This window comes from Nothobranchius furzeri, chromosome 12 (genome assembly GCF_043380555.1).
Source record: "Nothobranchius furzeri strain GRZ-AD chromosome 12, NfurGRZ-RIMD1, whole genome shotgun sequence".
NCBI lineage: Eukaryota > Metazoa > Chordata > Actinopteri > Cyprinodontiformes > Nothobranchiidae > Nothobranchius > Nothobranchius furzeri.
In genome coordinates, this window is record NC_091752.1 from 60381545 (window position 1) to 60402408 (window position 20864).

The 20864-nt window shown below is 49.6% G+C and overlaps 1 protein-coding gene across 2 annotated transcripts in view; it reads right to left on the bottom strand.

Annotated features, from left to right (window-relative positions):
- Positions 1-7066, bottom strand: part of sertad2b (SERTA domain containing 2b) — a 29711-nt gene extending 22645 nt beyond the window's left edge. The window contains exon 1 of one of the 2 annotated variants that reach the window (XM_015945520.3): positions 6914-7066. The gene's annotated coding sequence lies outside the window, so the exon portion shown is untranslated. Of the gene's footprint in view, positions 1-3429; positions 3547-6913 lie in introns of those variants that run through there. The other variant, XM_070542779.1, reaches the window with a different exon arrangement.
- Between the last annotated feature and the right edge of the window lie 13798 nt (positions 7067-20864).

Genomic DNA, 20864 nt, shown 5'->3' on the forward strand with positions numbered 1-20864 from the left:
CCCTCGCGCTGATCTGCCGGCTCTCCCTCGCGCTGATCTGCGGCTCTCCCTCACGCTGATCTGCGGCTCTCCCTCGCGCTGATCTGCCGGCTCTCCCTCGCGCTGATCTGCCGGTACCGGCTCTCCCTCACGCTGATCTGCGGCTCTCCCTCGCGCTGATCTGTGGCTCTCCCTCGCGCTGATCTGCCGGCTCTCCCTCACGCTGATCTGCCGGCTCTCCCTCACGCTGATCTGCCGGCTCTCCCTCGCGCTGATCTGCCGGCTCTCCCTCGCGCTGATCTGCGGCTCTCCCTCGCGCTGATCTGCCGGCTCTCCCTCGCGCTGATCTGCCGGTACCGGCTCTCCCTCACGCTGATCTGCGGCTCTCCCTCGCGCTGATCTGCCGGCTCTCCCTCGCGCTGATCTGCGGCTCTCCCTCGCGCTGATCTGCCGGCTCTCCCTCGCGCTGATCTGCCGGCTCTCCCTCGCGCTGATCTGCCGGTACCGGCTCTCCCTCACGCTGATCTGCGGCTCTCCCTCGCGCTGATCTGCCGGTACCGGCTCTCCCTCACGCTGATCTGCGGCTCTCCCTCGCGCTGATCTGCCGGCTCTCCCTCGCGCTGATCTGCCGGTACCGGCTCTCCCTCACGCTGATCTGCGGCTCTCCCTCGCGCTGATCTGCCGGCTCTCCCTCGCGCTGATCTGTGGCTCTCCCTCACGCTGATCTGCCGGCTCTCCCTCGCGCTGATCTGCCGGCTCTCCCTCGCGCTGATCTGTGGCTCTCCCTCGCGCTGATCTGCCGGCTCTCCCTCACGCTGATCTGCGGCTCTCCCTCGCGCTGATCTGCCGGCTCTCCCTCACGCTGATCTGTGGCTCTCCCTCGCGCTGATCTGCGGCTCTCCCTCACGCTGATCTGCCGGCTCTCCCTCACGCTGATCTGTGGCTCTCCCTCACGCTGATCTGCGGCTCTCCCTCACGCTGATCTGCGGCTCTCCCTCGCGCTGATCTGTGGCTCTCCCTCACGCTGATCTGCGGCTCTCCCTCGCGCTGATCTGCCGGCTCTCCCTCGCGCTGATCTGCGGCTCTCCCTCGCGCTGATCTGCCGGCTCTCCCTCGCGCTGATCTGCGGCTCTCCCTCGCGCTGATCTGCCGGCTCTCCCTCGCGCTGATCTGTGGCTCTCCCTCGCGCTGATCTGCCGGCTCTCCCTCGCGCTGATCTGACTTGCTCTGGTATGCGCGCAACGACGGGCGGGAAGGGGGGGGGCGCTTTTGGAAAAGTTGTGCGACACAACGAATCGATGACGCAATTCGTTGCCAACGCTTTTAGTAATCGATTTTCATCGAATTTATCGATTCGTTGTTGCAGCCCTAATCTCAAATAAATTCCTCAAAAAAACTAATAAATTCTTACTGTAAGAGAATAAACACTACAGGCCTTCCATTTTGTATAACACTGCTTTTATTGTGTTGGTTGGTTATGTTCTGGTGACGTGTAGAACTTGGGAGTGCAGGCTGCTGCCTGACAGGTGGTTGGAGACGGAGTGTCTCCATGCTGCTTGTTTTGGTCACTTATGTGCGTGAGGCGAGTGGTGTTACGGCTCTTCCTGGGGAGTTTGGCTCGTGTGCAAAAAGGAAGTGACAATAACGGGATTTAAAAGTTAAAATGATGATCAGGTTTATTTACAACTACAAAAAAACATAAATCTTTCCATCCACAGGTTGAGAATAATAAAACTAATTCTGCCTGTGGGAAATTTAAACAAAAGTACAAATAACTAGGGATGTCCCACTGGCCAAAGATTACTGGGTTCTGGACCAAAATAAGGATCTCCAAAGGTCCAAACTCTAAACTGGGTGGTTAAACCAAACTCAAGGTGATATTTTAAACTAAACCGAAAACCCACAACACTCTAAATGTAATAAAAGGGAGATCTACGCCACAAAAAAGATTAACTCTAAACCAAAACGTAACAGCTTATCCAAACGCAAGAAGCTGTTAGCGAAAATGCTAACAGTAGCTTTACCAACGTTAAGTTCAAGTTACCAAGTTTAAATAAAACAAAAATACCCAGCAGCAAACAGACCAGCATGGAGGAGAGACTGCTACCACAAAAACATCTCTCCTAATGTCTGAAAGAAGCTCCTTTATGAAGGGAGAAACGCTCCCGGTGATTTTCTACATCTGCGGTAGAGACGGAGCAGTGCATTTGACCCCGGAAGTTGTTCTCCGTTGCCGGGAGACGAAGGCGGGCAAAACAGGAAAGGAATCTAGTAGCGGACGGACATTGCTCCGGGTCTACAGTATTTGGCGGAGATGTTATTGAAGACGGAGAAGAGGGAGAACTAGAGGAAAAATAGGGGAAATTCCACCTCTATTTACAAACTCCTGGGGATGCAACAAGTGGGTGTGGTGCGTCGACTTCCGGATCTGACGTCGACGAATTTTTAGAATCGAGCCGTCGACGCCATCGAGGCTTCGCTACAGCCCTATTACTTAGGCTGAGAGTGTGTGTCCTGTCTCCTCACCATTCAGCAAGTCTTTACCCACCATCCAAACTGAAGCTCAGGGAAGTCTAAACTCAGCTACAACCCAAATCCTAGTATCACGTTCATTCCTAGTTTTCCTTCTGAGTCAGAATTCCAGAGCTACTCCAGCTTCTCCTCTGAGCTGTATGACTAGCTGCTGAGCTATTGGAGGGCTTTCTGCTGAATCAATGACTTCCTCTCACAAGTGCATGGTGCAGTCCCCCCCCCCCCCCCCCCCCCTTCATGAACCCTTTCATTCACTGAGAATGTCCCAGTCAGAGGGACATGCCCATGTCTTTGCTCATTCTCATCATGCACATAGAGGAGGCGGCTGACCCGGTGTCTGTATCCACTCTGGCCGTGGGGGGTTCTGGTCCGACACTCCCATTGAGCTCCTGATGAGGGTTCTGACAGGAGAATGTGTCTTAATGCTGCTAAATACTCCTGCTCCACTTCCTCTGTCTGCTCTCTCTCTCTCGTCATATCTCCACACCAGGACATAAAACAGCAGAAATGCTCCACCTGCTCCACGCGTTCTCCTTTGTTTCACCCAGTTAAAACCGCCCTCCCTGCTGGCCGTCTTCAGGGCAGCAGGGAGGGCGGTGAAAGGCTTTGGCCCTTCCAGCTGGTCCCATCACCCAGCAACTCAGAGCAAAACAAAGGAATACACACACACACACACACACACACACACACACACACACACACACACACCAATAGATGAGCACATTAATGTTCAAAGACTTATGTAGATGTATGCAGCCCCCCACCCCCATCCACTTTCTGCTCTGCACATGAGAACATGAACAAGTGTTGGTTGAGGAAAAGGACAAGGACAGTTGATGCACTGTGTGTGTGTGTGTGTGTGTGTGCGTGCGTGCGTGCGTGCGTGCGTGCGTGCGTGCGTGTGTGTGTCAGATTTACCAGGTGCGGTCTCATGTCTCCTCTGCTCAGACTATGAGAACATGTTTTAATGTATTAAAAGGAGGAAACGGGTTCCACTGGCCCACAGGAACTCAAGATGGTCTGGATGACCCTGCTGATATCCAGAGCTGCTGTTAGGGCTGCAGCCTGACTAAAGATCAGTGTGTGGAGATGCTATCACCACAACTACTCACCTCAGTCTATTTATAAACCCCAGAACTGGCTGTTCCTCCTCCATGTGCAGGCACACAGGAGCAGCTGTCGGTGGCTTCTGAATCAGACACCAATATGTCACCAGTCACCTTCACATGCACACCTGGAATTATATCTGCATCTGAATCTGCATAAGTTACTAGGAGTGAGAGAAGCTGGTGAACAGTGATCTGCGCAGAATGTGTTTGCATGCCCTGCCGGAGGGTTAAGGCTGATGGAGGGCTCTAGCCAGCTGCTGATTCCATGGAAGATGGAAGCAGAGACAGATCACAGCACTTTCATTTGGATTAGCAACTACATTGGAAGCCTGATCACTTAATAATCACATTAATGAAGTTTGACCAGAATCACATACATCAGAAGGCTGGAACACGAGGGAAGAATTGCTGCTGAAAGTTAGCATCACAAAACAGAATCTATTTGAGCGGGCTGGATCTCCATGGTAACAGAGGCTGATCTCTAGATCGCCATGGTAATGGAGACTGATCTCTAGATCGCCATGGTAACAGAAGCTGATCTCTAGATCGCCATGGTAATGGAGACTGATCTCTAGATCGCCATGGTAACAGAGACTGATCTCTAGATCGCCATGGTAACAGAGACTGATCTCTAGATCGCCATGGTAACAGAGACTGATCTCTAGATCGCCATGGTAACAGAGACTGATCTCTAGATCACCATGGTAACAGAGACTGATCCCTAGATATCCACGGTAACAGAGACTGATCCCTAGATATCCACGGTAACAGAGACTGATCCCTAGATATCCACGATAACAGACTGATCTCTAGATCACCATGGTAACAGAGACTGATCTCTAGATCACCATGGTAACAGAGACTGATCTCTAGATCACCATGGTAACAGAGACTGATCCCTAGATATCCACGGTAACAGAGACTGATCCCTAGATATCCACGGTAACAGAGACTGATCCCTAGATATCCACGATAACAGACTGATCTCTAGATCACCATGGTAACAGAGACTGATCTCTAGATCACCACGGCAACAGAGACTGATCTCTAGATCACCACGGTAATGGAGACTGATCTCTAGATCACCATGGTAACAGAGACTGATCTATAGATCGCCATGGTAACAGAGACTGATCTCTAGATCACCACGGTAACAGAGACTGATCTCTCGATCGCCATGGTAACAGAGACTGATCTCTAGATCACCACGGTAACAGAGACTGATCTCTAGTAGGGCTGTCGCGGTAACCGCAAAAATGAAATATCGCAATATGAGGAAACCCACCGTGCTGCATCACGGGCCACCGCGATTACTGAACTTGGTTCAACTCAATGATGCATGTTGAGAAGGATGGCTGCACTGGTATCAAAACGAAACGTTACTTCGCTCCTTTGGTTTTCAGTATGTCAGCTGCTGCGCAGCCAGAGTCCTTGGCCGAGACAGAGCTGCAGGCAAAATAAATAAATAAATAAACGCTCGGAGACCTGCTGAAGTCCCGGACAAGCACTGCTTCTGCAACCGTCCAGAAGAGAGTTTGAGCCGAGCTGGAGCTCACTCGCTACCTGCAGGAGGAATGCATCCACCCTAAAGAAACCCCCCTGACATGGTGGAGCAATAACTGGGAGAGATTCCCTTTGCTCGCCAGTCGCACACAAGTACGTGTGTGTAAAGCCTGATTTAAGCTTGGTTTATGCTTGACGCATTCACTTTCCACGCGGTGATGCGGCTCGCGGATGGAACGCGCTTCACAACTCGCAGCTTTTAGTGCAACGAGCGCACCATCCGAGAGGGTTTTCAGTGTTGCTGGAAATGTTGCCAACCCTCTCAGATCCTCTCTCAAACCGTATATGGCTAACATGCTGGTTTTCCTTGTGGGTAACAAGGACGTGACCGAGCTATAAATCACCGGCATTCGTGTGTGAAAGTGAAAGTGAAATGATAGTGCCCCACGCACGGTACATGTAATTTTTTATGCTTGATTTTAAACAACTAAACAAAATGGGGACTTGTTTCTTATTTCTTAGATGCTGCAGCCAAATTTGCATTTAAAAGTTTAACCTTCTCCTGAATTTTGTTGTTTTTAAGTTCAGTCGGACTCCGACTGTCGGAGAAACAAACGTTACTGCGACCTGTGTTGTTACTGCCCTTTGACCTGCATTCAGTAAAGTGTTATAAAAGAAGACACGGCAATGTTTAACCTTTTTTAAATGTGTAAACATTATGTTTAGATAGTACTGCAATAAAAAAATGCTGCAATAATATCGCACACCGCAATATTAAGCCACCCTGAATCACTGCAGGGGGAATTCCTCAACCGCGACAGCCCTAATCTCTAGATCACCCCGGTAATGGAGACTGATCTCTAGATTGCCATGGTAACAGAGACTGATCTCTAGATCGCCATGGTAACAGAGACTGATCTCTAGATCGCCATGGTAACAGAGACTGATCTCTAGATCGCCATGGTAACAGAGACTGATTTCTAGATTAAACAAGTAAGTGAGCAGGCCATGAGTTAAGAGTTTGGGGTGAACTTTGTGTGACAAGCAGAATTTCATTGCTGATTCTGTTCATTCTGGTCTCCAGGGAGACAAATCAGACTGAAACGAATTTTAAACGTCATCGTTCAGTCACATCCTGGAACAGTCTAAATAAACATCAAATCGTGAAAAACGTTCAAAAGTCCCCCATGGACATCAGAGCCAATCAGCACACTGAAGCAAAAGCAGCTGTAGCCTTCTGGATATGTCTAAGAGAGGCTGGATAGTGAGACCCAGGGGATGTTGAACCCACACCCCCACTGACCCCATCAACACCACCACTAACAACCATCAGCAACCCCCCAACACTGAAGGATGAACCTGAACTTCCACACAAATTCTCCACCTGGTTTTCCACTGTTCCAGTTTTAGACGTTTAATCCTTAAAGTGGAAGCATCATTTTAGCCAGTTAGGTTGTAATAAAACCTTCTGCTTTCCAAACTGAAACCGATCAGAAGAACGTGACTTATTTATCTGGGGGTTAGAATGCCGTCCCGGTTTGGTGAAAGCTCGAGCTAAATATTGTATAAACTCCATTAAATGTGTATTTCTCCAGGGGGTTCGGAGGCTCCCGGAACGGGAGTTCAGGCAGCAGTTAGCCGCCTCTAGCTCCATGTGGAGGCGGAAGGTTTCTTTCATTTCTCCTGGGGTTTAAATCCCGGAACTACGATCAGAGAGCAACGGAACCGAGAACATTCAAGGAAAACATCTGCGAGCGGACACCGGTCCCTCAGACCCAGGACACACTCACCCTCTGTGGCGGACCCGTCCAGCACGGTGCTGATGTGGACCGACGTGAAGCGACCGACTCCGGTGGTCTGAAGATTCTGCTGGGAGGATAAAGGCCTAAGTTCGGTCCCGATCCGGCGGCTCCAGCGTCTCAGAGCCACTCACCCATGTCCCGTCAGCCGCCTGCATGCTGCGTTCAGGTGTCCGCAGACGAGTAGGAATCGGCACCATCGGTCCCTCCTACTATAGTAATGAATCATGTACGCCTCCGATCACCACCACCGACGGGCGGAGGCGAGGGTCCTGCCCAGACGCGGACGAGCCTGAGATCGAACCTCCAACCCACCATTACAGGGCGAACTCCTAACTCTTTGGCCACCGTCGCTAGCTGCCCTGTGATTATTAATATAAAATTAAATGATTTATGATTTAGACATCCTTGGACTTGCTTGTGGTTGATTTTCTTCTCCGCATCAATCTGCGTGTTTTATAACTTTCCCGCTGCTCACGCAAATGGAACACTATGCTCACCCCAAAAGAACCAGAGCACCTTTACACGGAAGAAGAAATTCCCACCATCCTTGAAGGCATTAGCAGTGTGACAGACCAGTCGTGCGGTGACTCACAACTGAGTCAGTCGTTTCCGCCCACACTGCGCGTGCGAAGCACACAGCGGAGCAGTCACGCACCCTCCGCAGTTCTTTTGGCGTGAATCCACACCTGTAACGACTATTACCCGAAAAGCCATTGTTACTAACCAGTATTAGTTATACAACACATGTATAATATATGATCTATGTAATGTGCAACATTATGATCTAAAGTACCAGATGGGTCCTAGAAACACATCTCTTATCTAACTCTGTATAAAACTTTGTTGCTCACAATGGTCCAGGAGTTTCAATTACTTTCTCTAATTATTCAAACAATTCCTCTCCCATGTTGGCTCATAACTTTCAGCCAGTGGTTCCTTTCCCAGATCCAAAGGGGTTGTAACTGCTCATGAAGGGTACTATTTTGTTTTTTCTGGAAGAAAACACCATACCGCAACTGATTTCTAACAATCTTCTTTCTTTTCCCTTTTCTTCTCACCAGCAAACACCATAAAAATTGTGAAAATGAACAACAATAAACACAAAGATTACTTTTTGTGACATAAAATTACAACGCAGAACAGGGGTCGGCAATCTTTTCCCATCAAAGAACCATTATTACCCGTTTCCCACAGTAAAGAAAACACTGGGAGCCGCAGCAGCCGCGTGTGTGTGGGTGAGCCTACCGGGCCAGGGCCCACCCACTTACACTAGGGCCCAGCCGAGAGCTGCTTTAACGATCCCAACGGGTGACAGCAACCAATACTGTTCACTCAAAGTGATCTTTCAACAGAAGATAATTAATAAAGCTATTTGTAAAATTGATTCAGAAGTTGTAGCTCATCTGTGTCAACATTATTTTATATTTTTCACCCTGTTAGTGGTTTTATTGAGCTGGTGCAGCTGTTTGACGTCACTGTCCTAATGGGTGTGACCCCATGAGGAAAGTTGACTGTATCATCCTCTCTGGATACCAAGCTTATTATTAAATGCACACACACCGAACTCTATCCCAATTCCACTTTATTTTCTCATCCAACCTTTCAACTTCTTCCTTGTTGGTTCCATCCTCACTTGCCACAACACAGCGCCATCTAGTGGCTGGGCAAACAATAGGTCAACATGTTACATCCCCTTTCTTAAAAAAAACAACAACAAAAGCAACTCAGGCCTGTGAAAAAAAAATTCAGGCAACTGAAATTACGGGAATAAACATCCTGAGTAGCATCCATTAATAACATAGCATTCAACTCAATTCAATACTGGCTATATCATTACCATAATGAACAGATGCATTTAGTGACATCATTGAAACAATAGACATGTGAACAGTTCTTTTTTTTTTTGGGAGGGGGGGGGGCAGCGATCCGCCTGCACCCTTTACAATATTACAGGTCCAAGACCTGTCTTGGTTTAGTAACACGCCCATATCGAGTCGTGTATCCAGGTGTTGTAATGTCTTTATCGGGGGCTCCGCAGGCAGGGGCTGAGAAACCACAGCGCTGTCATTGCTGATGACCGTTGGTTGAATGGACTGCTCACCTCCTACACTGTCTCTGCTTTCGCGGAGATGTCGGCGGTTACGGCGATAAACTTGTCCTGTATCTGTGGTTATGTTGTAGCTTCTGGGCGTGTCAGCACAACTTTCGACCACAGCTGATTTCCAGGAACCATCTTGTTGCCGGAACCGGACCGGTGCGCCAGGACATAGATGAGGCAGAGGTCGGGCTGCCCTGTTGAAATAAGTTTGCTGGCGCTGCTGGCAGACTTCTCTCCTCTCACGCACTGTTTGCTGACAAACTACTTGGGGTTCCAGCTGTTTTGGTGCTGCGGGGAGGATGGAGCGGAGTCTCCGGCTCATGAGAAGTTGTGCAGGCGACTTTAAGTTGTCCACAGGGGTGTTCCGGTATTCTAATAGGATCAAGTAGGGATCCTTATGTTCAGCTTTGGCCTTGTCCAGTAGCTTTTTGCTGTCTGGACAGTCTTTTCGGCTAGGCCGTTGCTCTGTGGGTAATGGAGGCTGGTAGCGCTGTGGGCGAAACTCCATGACTTTGCGAACTGTTGGAACTTACTTGAAGCATAGCACGGGCCATTATCACTAATCACTGTCACTGGAATACCATGCCTGGCCATGGCTGACATTAGTTTGTGGATCACTGCTTCTGCAGTGCAGCTGTGCAGTCTTTCCAATTCGAAGAATCTACTGTAGTAATCGACGATGATGATGTAGTCTTCCGAGTTCCAAGTGAACAGATCGGTGGCTATAACCTGTCATGGTCGTTCTGGTATCGCATGTGACAGCAGGGGTTCCTTGGGGTTAGTAGCTTATCTCTCCTGGCATGTGCTGCAGGCTCCGACTGCTTCCTCGATCTGTTTTCCCATGCCTGGCCAAAACAGAAGGTCTCTGGCTCTGTTTTTACTTTTTTCTATTCCCATATGGCTGGAATGTATCTGATCAATCATGTCCTTTCTGAGCCTTTTTGGGATGATCATTATCTCTCCTTTAAACATGATCCCGTCCATCAGTGAGATCTCATCCCTGTGGTTCCAAAACTCCTGGATTTCAGGTGGACATTGAGGTCTTTTATCCGGCCATCCACTCAAAGTGGTCCTTCTCAGAGCGTTGAGCTGAGGAGCCTGGGCTTTTGCGTTTCTTATCTCTGAGAGCCTCTGATCACTGACAGGCATGTTGCTGAGGACTGTGTGGATCTGCGCATCCATCCCGTCATAGAGTGATTTATCGTGGAACTCTATGGATTTCCGGGAGAGTGTGTCAACTACCGGAATGTCTTTCCCCGGCTTGTGGATGATGCTGATGTTGTACTTTTGCAGTTGTAGTATCATCCTCTGTAGTCGTGGTGGTGCTGCTGCTAGTGCTTTTTTGAGTATGGACTCTAGTGGCTTGTGGTCCTATTCAATGGTCACGTGTCGACCGTACATGTACTCGTGGAACCACTTGCAGCCAAAGAGAACAGCATACATCTCTTTTTCTATTTGGGCATAGTTCCGCTCGGTGCTGTTAAGTGACTTGGATGCGTAGGCAACTGGCCTGCCATCCTGCAGCATCACAGCACCAAGGCCACTTTGGGATGTGTCGACCTGGAGTCGTAGCGCTTTCTTGGGGTTGAAGAAGGAGAGGACTTGGCCTGGTTCTCTGGTGATCAGCTCCTTCATTTGTTGAAAGGATCTGTCATGGTTCTTGTCCCATACAAACTCACTGCCCTGCTTTAACAGCTGGCGGAGCGGCGCGTTTATCTCTGACAGGTGTGGGGCAAATCTTGCTAAATAATTAACCATCCCCAGCACTGTTTCCAGTTCTGCCCTGTTATGTGGGGGCGCCATGACTTGGATTGCTTTTACTTTTTGTGGATCTGGTTTTAGTCCTTTGTGTGACAATGTGTGACCGAGGCAGAAAGGAAGGCTGGTGGTGATTGCTTATAATAATAATAATACATTTTATTTAAAAGCGCCTTTCAGGACACCCAAGGTCACTTTACAGAAAACACGTAATAAAATACAATAAAACAATAATAAAACCCAAACAAGAAAAAACAAAGAGAGAAACAGTTCAATAAAATCAGAGGTTGTAGGCAGATTTAAACATATGTGTTTTGAGTTTTGTTTTGAAAAGGGTAAAACTGTCGATGTTCCTGATGTCTGGGGGAAGTGAGTTCCAGAGACGGGGAGCAGAGCGGCTGAAAGCTCTGCTCCCCATGGTAGCGAGACGGGCAGAAGGAACCGCAAGATGGATGGAAGAAGATGATCTGAGTGAACGGGATGGGGTGTGAATACTTATAAGGTCTGAGATATATGGAGGAGAGAGGTTGTGGATTGCTTTGAAGGTATGGAGGAGAATTTTGAAGATGGACCTGAATTTAACTGGGAGCCAGTGAAGCTGCTGGAGAACCGGGGTGATGTGGTGAAAGGAAGGGGTTCTGGTGATAATACGGGCTGCTGAATTCTGGACCATTTGCAGTTTTGCTTATGGATTTTGCTTATGGATCCAGAACTTTGACAGCACCTGAGAAAAATTACCACCTTCACTCAGGAAAGTTGGAGCTTCTGGCTCTGAAGTGTGCCATATGTGAGAGATTCAGGGACTACCTCTACTACTCTCCAACATTTACTGTCTTCACAGACAAGAACCCATTCACATATGTACTCACCACCAGTGTTGGCCAAGTTACTTCAAAACTGTAAAACATTGTTTATTACTTGTTACCCTCATTTTAAAGTAATTCATTACATTACAATATTACTGATTTTAAAATGTAAGGCATTACACTACTTTTGCATTACTCCAAGTTACTTTCAACAAAACAACTTCAGTATGAGTTTGGTAATCTGATGCCCGTTAAACTCATGACACATCCGGTGGAAGGTGATGTGGTGTCTGAGCTAGGACTGCTGTTAAAAACAGTTCTTTAGAATGATTGTTTATTAAATAAAAGCAACAACAATCTGTACTCTCAGCATGCTGCCATCTTAGGTTAATTGAGCAGGGAGTGAGGTGGTGGGGGCTCCAAGTCTTTTTAATCTTGGTCCCCAAATGCCTTGATACGGCCCTGGTTGTGGGACTGACTTTTGAGGGTGATCTGATTCTATCACATGTATAAATATTATATATTATTGCTTTTCACTGGTAAAAATGTGTAATGGAGATATCTACCTACCTTTTTTCTTTTCAAGACCTTTGTTTTGTTTTCTTGATTTTATTTGAATAATTTCCTGCCCTTTCTCTCCCTAACCTTCCTGCATGCTGCATGTTTTCTCCGTCTTCCAGAAAAACAGTTTCCTAGACTTCCTACTTTCTAACTATCAGCCAAAGGGATCTTCACATGCGCGGCGCTCCAGCAGCAATGAGTTGAAATCACCGGAGCCCAGATTATGAACTCAGCTGATGCAAAGCACGTCAGAAAAGTACAAAATACCAGAGAACATGCGCTGATGTGCAGTGGCGGCTGGTGAAAAAATTTTTTGGTGGGGCTGTGCTATTTTTTTATTTTCAAACAAACTTGTGCTTTCTGAGCTTTGTGCACAACTTCACTATTTCCTGAATTAAGCACAGCTCTTTTATTTCCTGTCTTACATCATTGGACAAACTGATTAATCCAGGTGTGTCTGACTATTGGCACGCTGCCATGCAGACCAAGGTTGAAAAATACTGCATTAAATTGCACATAAAATAACACGACCATAAATGGTAAATAGGCAATGCAAGAGGCAAGTAACAAAAACATTTTGTTTAATTTCAACATTTGAGTGAACACCAAAAATTATGAGCAGGTCACTGTTACAGTAATGGTAGTAAACACTACTTAGACAAAATGCCAGAAATTTACACTGTTAAATATTTCTGGAGTGTTGTGCCAAGGTCAACTTTATACAAAGATCAAGTGGATGCATTTGTGTGTGTGTGATACCTCATTTGTACAGAAATGTTGCCCTTCTGTCCTTCTGAGTGGCAAAGCTCTCGATGAGCTTTTTATTGAAGTCAGGAATGTTTGTGACAAGCTTTTTTTCCCATGGAGAGCTTGGCAAGAGCATTCAGCCCATCCTGTGTCATGGTGTTCCTCAAGGAAAGCCTTAATCCTCTTTAAAGTAGAAAAGCACCTTTCTGATTCGGCTGTGGTCATGGGTGTGGTGACAAGAATCTTCTTTTGCATGGCTCAGGATGGTGTGAAAAACCTGTCATATGATAAATAAAAAACAACAGATAAGTACATAGGAAACACTTTCATAGGAAATAATGTCATCAGTATACTCTTACAAATGTCATATTTCCCAGTTTTTGGGACAATAAAACCTGATTCTCAATCAGATGTTTTTACATTTGAGGTAAAAACATCTGATTGAGAATCAGAAATGTTTAATTGTCCCAAAAGCTGGGAAATGTGTTTGCTGCAGCAGAAGTGTAACAAGTAAAATGGAATCAGATTGATGTATGTACAAATTTACATGAAATACACATTTACGTGATTAAATATGTATAAAAAGTATGTGTGTTGAAATTAGTTTTTACAGTTATTGCACATTAAACATGTTATTAAACAAATGTCCCGGTTTGTGGGACAACCAAGGATTTCTGATTCTGATTATCTTGTTCACAGAAATGTAATGTACAGCTTACCTCTGCACCCAGCTGCTGTTGTTCCCTGCATGGCAACGTTAGCTCTGCTGCCTAGCATGGCTAGCTTCACTGTGTTGTTGTCCATGTGTGCCCGGGATGACTCGTGTTTCTTCACCTTCTCAGAAAAATGTTTCATGTCTGTAACTCCTGACTCAATCCATGCCTTATCTGTTCCAGCCGTTTTGAATAACAAACACGGAAAGCAAAGTAATGCATTAGCGTGATTGCATCCAGCTAGCCAAGCCTTCCTGGTGTACCAATTTGGGGAGAAGCCTCGTGTGTACAGTTTACCTCTCTCCCTCTCCTGCTGGCTTATTTTTACGTTGGGCTGATCTGGTCCAAGCTCTTTGACATTAAGTTTTTCCACCATAGTTCTCCTCTCGAACGGATACTGGAGAAGAGACCGAACTGAATTCAGTGGCTGCTGAGATCCGGTATCCATGCTGGTTGTAGTCACCGGCGGCGTCCATGTTACATCTGCGTCACGACCAAAAACGACTCTGCCGAGTTCTATTTCGTCTAGTCTTAGCCCTTAAGCGAGCTGCTATTGGAAGGGTGATCTCAGCATCAGCCAATCATGAAGAGCTTAAATGTACGCCCACCACGTGGGCACCCCTTGTGGGTTATATAAGTGGAGCGACTCCACTGTTCGCCTCCGTTTTCTCTTCACGCCAAGCTTAAGAGCTTCTTTTAAGAGCAATTATACAAGAAAAATCTACTCACCGACCATGTCCAGCGACGCCAGGACCTGCCCGGCCTGCCAGACGGGCTCCATCTCCAGCGGCGACCTGCACGCCAAGTGTGAGGTCTGTCTCGGGGCTCACCACGCTGGCCTGGCCTTGACCCCCAGGCCTCGTGCCCGTTTTGTACCGCTCTGCCCGTGGCTGAAAAGGTCCGCCGGGTCGAGTACTTCACCCCCTCCACCGACGAGGAAATTCCGGTGGCTGGCACGTACTCGCTGGACAAGGCGTTACGGTTCTTCAACGTTGGCCAGGAGCCGGCTGGCTCCTACCGATTGGACGATGTCATCGACAGCGAGGAGTACGACGAAGCTGGCTTCCATAGCCCTTCCCTCCTGTACAACACGGAGGTCGACTACGAGGCTGGCTGCCATAGCCCTTTTTCCCTCCAGTACAACACGGAGGTCGACGAGCCTCGTGAGGAGCACGACGAGGCTGGCTGCTGCAGCCATTATTCCCTCCTGTACAGCACGGAGGTCGACGAGCCTCGTGAGGAGCACGACGAGGCTGGCTGCCGCAGCCATTATTCCCTCCTGTACAACACGGAGGTCGACGAGCCTCGTGAGGAGCACGACGAGGCTGGCTGCCGCAGCCATTATTCCCTCCTGTACAACACGGAGGTCGACGAGCCTCGTGAGGAGCACGACGAGGCTGGCTGCCATAGCCCTTTTTCCCTCCTGTACAACACGGAGGTCGACGAGCCTCGTGAGGAGCACGACGAGGCTGGCTGCCGCAGCCATTATTCCCTCCTGTACAACACGGAGGTCGACGAGCCTCGCTCAGCGGGTCCTTCTGCCCCAGTGGTTTCTCGCTCCTCCCTGCCAGCAGTTAGAGCACTGCTCCAGGAGCTGCCCGCCATCATCTCCACGGCTGCGAACCGCAGGTGGCTAGCCGTTCCAGAACCGGCTCCCCTGAGGCGGATGAATTGGCGGGAATTTTTGGGGCAACACAGACGCGCTGTCAAGACCCCGTCTGGCCGCACTTCCCCGCTGCCATGAGCTGCTGGTCCGCCGCCTTCTCCGAGCCTGCCAGGCTCGAGGCGCCAATTTCCACATATGCGCCCATTACCAAGGTCGGGGGCTTCTCCGACCAGGGCTGGCCATCCGTTCCTCCACTGGAGCCGGACTTGGCCTCGCTGTGTGGCGTCAAGAACCACCTCACTGGACCGCGAGCAGTTCCCACTAAGCATGACCAGCTGCTGAGGCGGCTCGCCGATCGCGCACACCAGTGCGCCTTCCAGACCGGCGCTGCAGGAAATAACATCGCCTTCTCGCCTTTGGCGTTTCCAAAATGGTGGAGGAGCTTGACTCTCCTGTCGAGTCAAAAACCATCATTACTAAAACTGCTGATGCCATCCTCAATCTGTGCGCTGCTGTACTCACCGGTTCTGCTCGCATTGCTGCCTGGCAGACCCTTATCCAGCGGCCTTGTGGCTCATGGCCCTGCCCTCCATTCCTGAACACCTGCACAGAGAGATGCTGGAAGGCCACATCACCTCTGACGTTCTGTTTGGTCCCCATCTTACGAGCATCATCTAGAGGGCTCAGCAGCTGAACTTTCAGCCACGGTGCAAGACCTGGTCCACTCTCGGTCAGCCTGCACTCCGGCCGTTCCCCCAGAGGATGGGACGAACGGCGCGGAAACTCCATGCGCCCAGCTGCACGGCCCGCCCCGCGGAGCCGGCCTCCCGCTGAGGCGGGACCAGGGAGTTGGCGGCCAACGGTTCCGAACGAGCCAGCAGACACAGCCTTGGCAGTCACAGGAACCTCGCCGAAAACAACCACGAAAACGACTCGTTGGGGGGAATATGTGTGCTTATGGCTGCAATGTTAACTCTGTGAATTATTTTGGTTTTGAAATAAAAACTCAAAAAACGTCACATCGAGAGCACAATCCTACAGTCCTCTGCAGAACCTTCTGCCGAATCCTCACACATGATGTTCCCCGCACCAAGCACTGCAGCACATCTGCATGTTCACACAGTCGGACTCGGTCATGTTACACGGGTAGCTGTAAGGGTGCGTTCCATTTGCGCACCGCCCCCAGCCTACGGCCAGGCCCGACTCATCCCGCTTCCCCCACAACTTTGGGTGGGACGGGATGTCATGGCGCTGTCGCGACCATGCGCAAAGCGCGCACATTGCGCGGCTCCATCCGCTGGCACTTTGACGTTCCCGTGCACGGGCCCGGCTCCCACTCATCCTTCATGGACTCCACGCTCTGCGGTGCGGATCAGCCTCTTCCAGCTGTTTCACACTTGCTCTTTCGAGCACAGCCCTCCATGGGTCGCTCCCAGTTCTCTGGTACGAGCGACGGCGGTAAGGGCGCGAAACCAATCCTCAGACGTTGCTCACGTGACCTCGAGCACACGCCCGCTGTCGGAACGCGCGCACGAATGCCTCCCTTTCGGCTACTCGCTAGCCCAGCGCACTTTCTCCAAATGTCCGGAGACCGCGCTGCAGCCACTGCGCACGGCGGAAACGAGGGTTTTATTTTACCGGGACGATCTGCTCCGATGCGCCCGGTCCGAGGACGGGGCGTCAGTGCAAACCAGGAGGTTAACAGAGCATCTGTCAACCCTGGGGTTTTCTATAAACTGGGGGAAGAACTCTGTTCTTCCATCCCAGTCGATTATGTTTCTCGGGGGGGGGGGGAGCTGAACGCCTCTCTAATGAGAGCACGTTCATCGCCGGTGAGAGCGGCAGATCTCACCACGGTGATCTCCCGCGTGCAACCCCGCGAGATCGTGAGAGCCCTGTTAGTCATGAGACTTCTGGGCATGATGGCTGCAGCCCACTCGGTGGTGCTGCTGGGGTTGTTGCACTCGAGGCGCCTTGCAAAGTTGGTTCATCTGCCTCCGGGTACACCCGATACGTCAGAAGAGACGTATGTTGAGGGTTCCCCCCTCAGTGGGCGGGGACCTCGCTCACTGGGGGAATCCCTGCATCCCCTCACACGGGATTCCCATCGGACGTCCTGCGTCACACGTATCTGTGTTTACGGATGCGTCACTGTCTGGGGTGGAGGGCACGTGCTTGTTACGCGGCAGATCGCTGGCCCTCCCACACGCACGAGCACATAAATGTGTTGGAGCTTATGACAATGAGGAATGTGTTCATGCACTTCGCTGCCCTTCTCGATGGCCGTCATGTCGAAGTTCACACAGACAACCAGGTGGCGGCAGCCTGCATAAATCGCCAAGGGGGAGTTCGATCCCCCCCTCTATTGCGCATAGCCACAGATTTACTGTGTTGGGCACATGTCCACCTGCTGTGCCACCTACATTCCGGGGATCCTGAATGTAGCGGCAGACATCCTGTCGAGAGGGGGTCCCCGCGACTCCGACTGGCGTCTGCATCCCGCGCTGATATCACAGATTTGGATAAGGTTCGGGGAACCGTGTGGATCTGTTCACGGCTCGCGAAAACGCTCAGTGTCGCCTGTGGTTTTCCCTGAGTCTCCGGGACCAAACCTCGCTCGGAACGGACGCCTTCTCACACCAGCCCGGGCTTCGAACGCTCCTTTATGCGTTTCCACCAGTCCCTCTGATTCCCCGTCTCCTGGACCGAGTTCGGTCAGAACAGCTCTCGGTAATTCTGGTGGCTCCCAGACGCCTGTCCGCGTCATGGCTTCCGGACCAGCAAGCGCTACTGTCCGGCTCCCCGTGGAGACTCCCGCGAAGGGAGGACGCCCCTCCCCGGGCGGATGGGATAATCAGACATCCTCCGGAAATAAGCCATCGGCTGTGGGTCTGGCCGATGAGCGGTTTCGATTAGGGGTTTCTGGGCTGCCGCATGATGTGGTCATCACGATTCAGAGTGCGCGGGCGCCCTCTACCATTGCATCTTACGCTGCTAAATGGGCAGCTTTCCAGAACTGGGGCACAGAGCGGAATGTTCAAGCGCTCTCCTGCCAGCTGGCGGATGTCCTATCGTTTCTGCAGATACGGACGGACAGGGGCCTTGTATTCAGCACTATTAAAACATATGCTGCAGCTATCTCATCCTGTCACCAGGGTTTTGGTGATAGATCTGTTTTCAATCATCCCCTCACAAAACGTTTTCTAAAAGGTGTCAGAAGGAACAGACCTGTGTCCCGTCCGCTAATTCCCCAGTGGGATCTAACGGTGGTTCTGTGTGGCTTATCTGAAGCCCCATTTGAGCCCTTGGACCAGGTCTCACTCAAGTTCCTGTCACTTACAACTGCCTTGCTGCTGGCACTGGCATCAGTCACGAGAGTGAGCGACCAAACCGCCCTCTCAGTGGCTCCTGCATGCCTCAGGATCCGGAAAGATGGCGGGTCTGCTGTTTTATGCCCCAACCCAGCCTTTGTGCCCAAAAAACATTAATACTTCCTTCAAATCCAGGTCAATTTCATTGGCTGGACATTTTCCTCCTCCCCATAATTCTGAGGAGAAGGTGGCTTCCCATCTTCTCTGCCCAGTGTGCGCGCTCGCACGATATGTGTCACGCACTTCAGGGATTCGCCGCTCACAAATCATGTTTGTGCACTACAGGGAGTCTTCCCTTGGGCAAGCGCTGTTGGCCCAGCGCCTTTGACTCTGGCTATGTGACGCCATTTCACTCGCTTACACATCATTGGGGCTGGATCCTCCTGAGACACTCAGGGCTCACTCAGCCAGAGGGATTTCCTCTTCTGTGGCGCCCCACAGTGGTGGGTCAATGGAAGTCATTTGTCAGGCTGCTTCATGGGCTTCACCCTGTTCCTTTACTCGTTCTTATTTACGAGATGTGTCTTCAGGATCCATCACTCGTTCAGTGCTTGGACCTCAGCAGGCTGAGTGAACGCATTATGGCACCTCATCGGCCCTGCTTGAATGAATTTCATCCTCTTGTGGATGATATTTTTTAGTGGTGGCCCCACTCTTCTCTCTGGCTGCCTCAGCCTTTTAAGCCCTGGGCTGAGGCTGAGCGACCCCCACTAAAATGAGACATGTTGGGTGTGTCCATTGGTTGAGCTAACCAGTGTGGCGTAAACCCATCCAGCTGCGCTTTATTCCAATAGCAGCTCGCTTAAGGGCTAAGACTAGACGAAATAGAACGTTGGTTACGTATTGTAACCCCAGATTCTATGAGTCTAGTCGCAGCCCTTAAGCCACTTGGCCACACTGGTTCTGTTAGGACTAAGAGCCATCGGAGGCGAACAGTGGAGTCGCTCCACTTATATAACCCACAAGGGGTGCCCACGTGGTGGGCGTACATTTAAGCTCTTCATGATTGGCTGATGCTGAGATCACCCTTCCAATAGCAGCTCGCTTAAGGGCTGCGACTAGACTCATAGAATCTGGGGTTACAATACGTAACCAACGTTCTACCGAACACCAACGAATCCTTTGGCGGTAGCTCCATCGCCCATCATGCTTCTGAAACGTTCTGAAACAACGTCGACGCTGATTGGATACATTCCCATTCCTACCCTTTGATATTCTTGTCGGCAATTGGACAGCTGGTCTCGTCCTGTTTGGGCCTGTTTGAAAAACAGCACACAGCCTCCACCGCTCGGCAGAGACCGGCAGAGATCGGCAGAGACCAATATATATATATATATATATATATATATATATATATATATATGATTTATTTTTGTTACAAAACACACAATTAACTTAGAATATGTGATTATTGTTAATTTTATTTATTTATTTTTTAAAATAAAAATTAAAAACACGGAAAAACTGGGAGGGCGGAGCCCTATCGCCCTCTACTGGCCAGCCGCCACTGCTGATGTGAACGATCGCAAGTGAATTATTTTGTTTTAGTGGAGCGATTTTGTGAATGTTACAGCGGCCGCGTGCAGGACGCAGCTGGAGTATTTGAGCCGTTACCGCTGCGTCCTCTCTGCCCGCAAAGCTGAGTCCATGAATGACGTAATACATGTAGATACTGGATCTTTTTTCGGGTTTCCCACAATTTGAATTTTTAAGAAACGCATCTTGATTCTGGGTTTAAAAATGCATTGTAATTACTATTTTACTGACAATTGTACAGAGTAAATATTACCATTTTCTTTCCCTGTAATGCCTTACTACCACATTACAGCAAAAAGCAATGCATTACAGTAATTAATTACTTTTGTACCGCATTGCTCTCAACACTGCTCACCACAGCTAAATTAAACGCCACTACTCACAGGTGGGTGGCTGAGTTGGCCGATTATCAGTTTTCAATAAAGTATCGCCCTGGGAAAACTAACAAAGGTGCAGATGGATTGTCAAGGATGCCTCTGAACATGGACCAGTACATACAAATGTGTACACAGGCAATGCAACCTGAAGTCATGAACAGTGTAACTGAGGCTGTCACTGTCAAGTTCCATGAAGCAGACACATGGCTGTGTCCAAGGATAATCAATACGGTCATAGTGGAGGAAAATGATGCTTTGATAGGAAATGAAATATCAAAAACCACTCTAAAGGAGGCTCAAAGGGAGGACCCAGTGACTGGCGAGGTGCTGAAGTATGTCCTATCTGATGAGCGGCCCAAAAAGAGA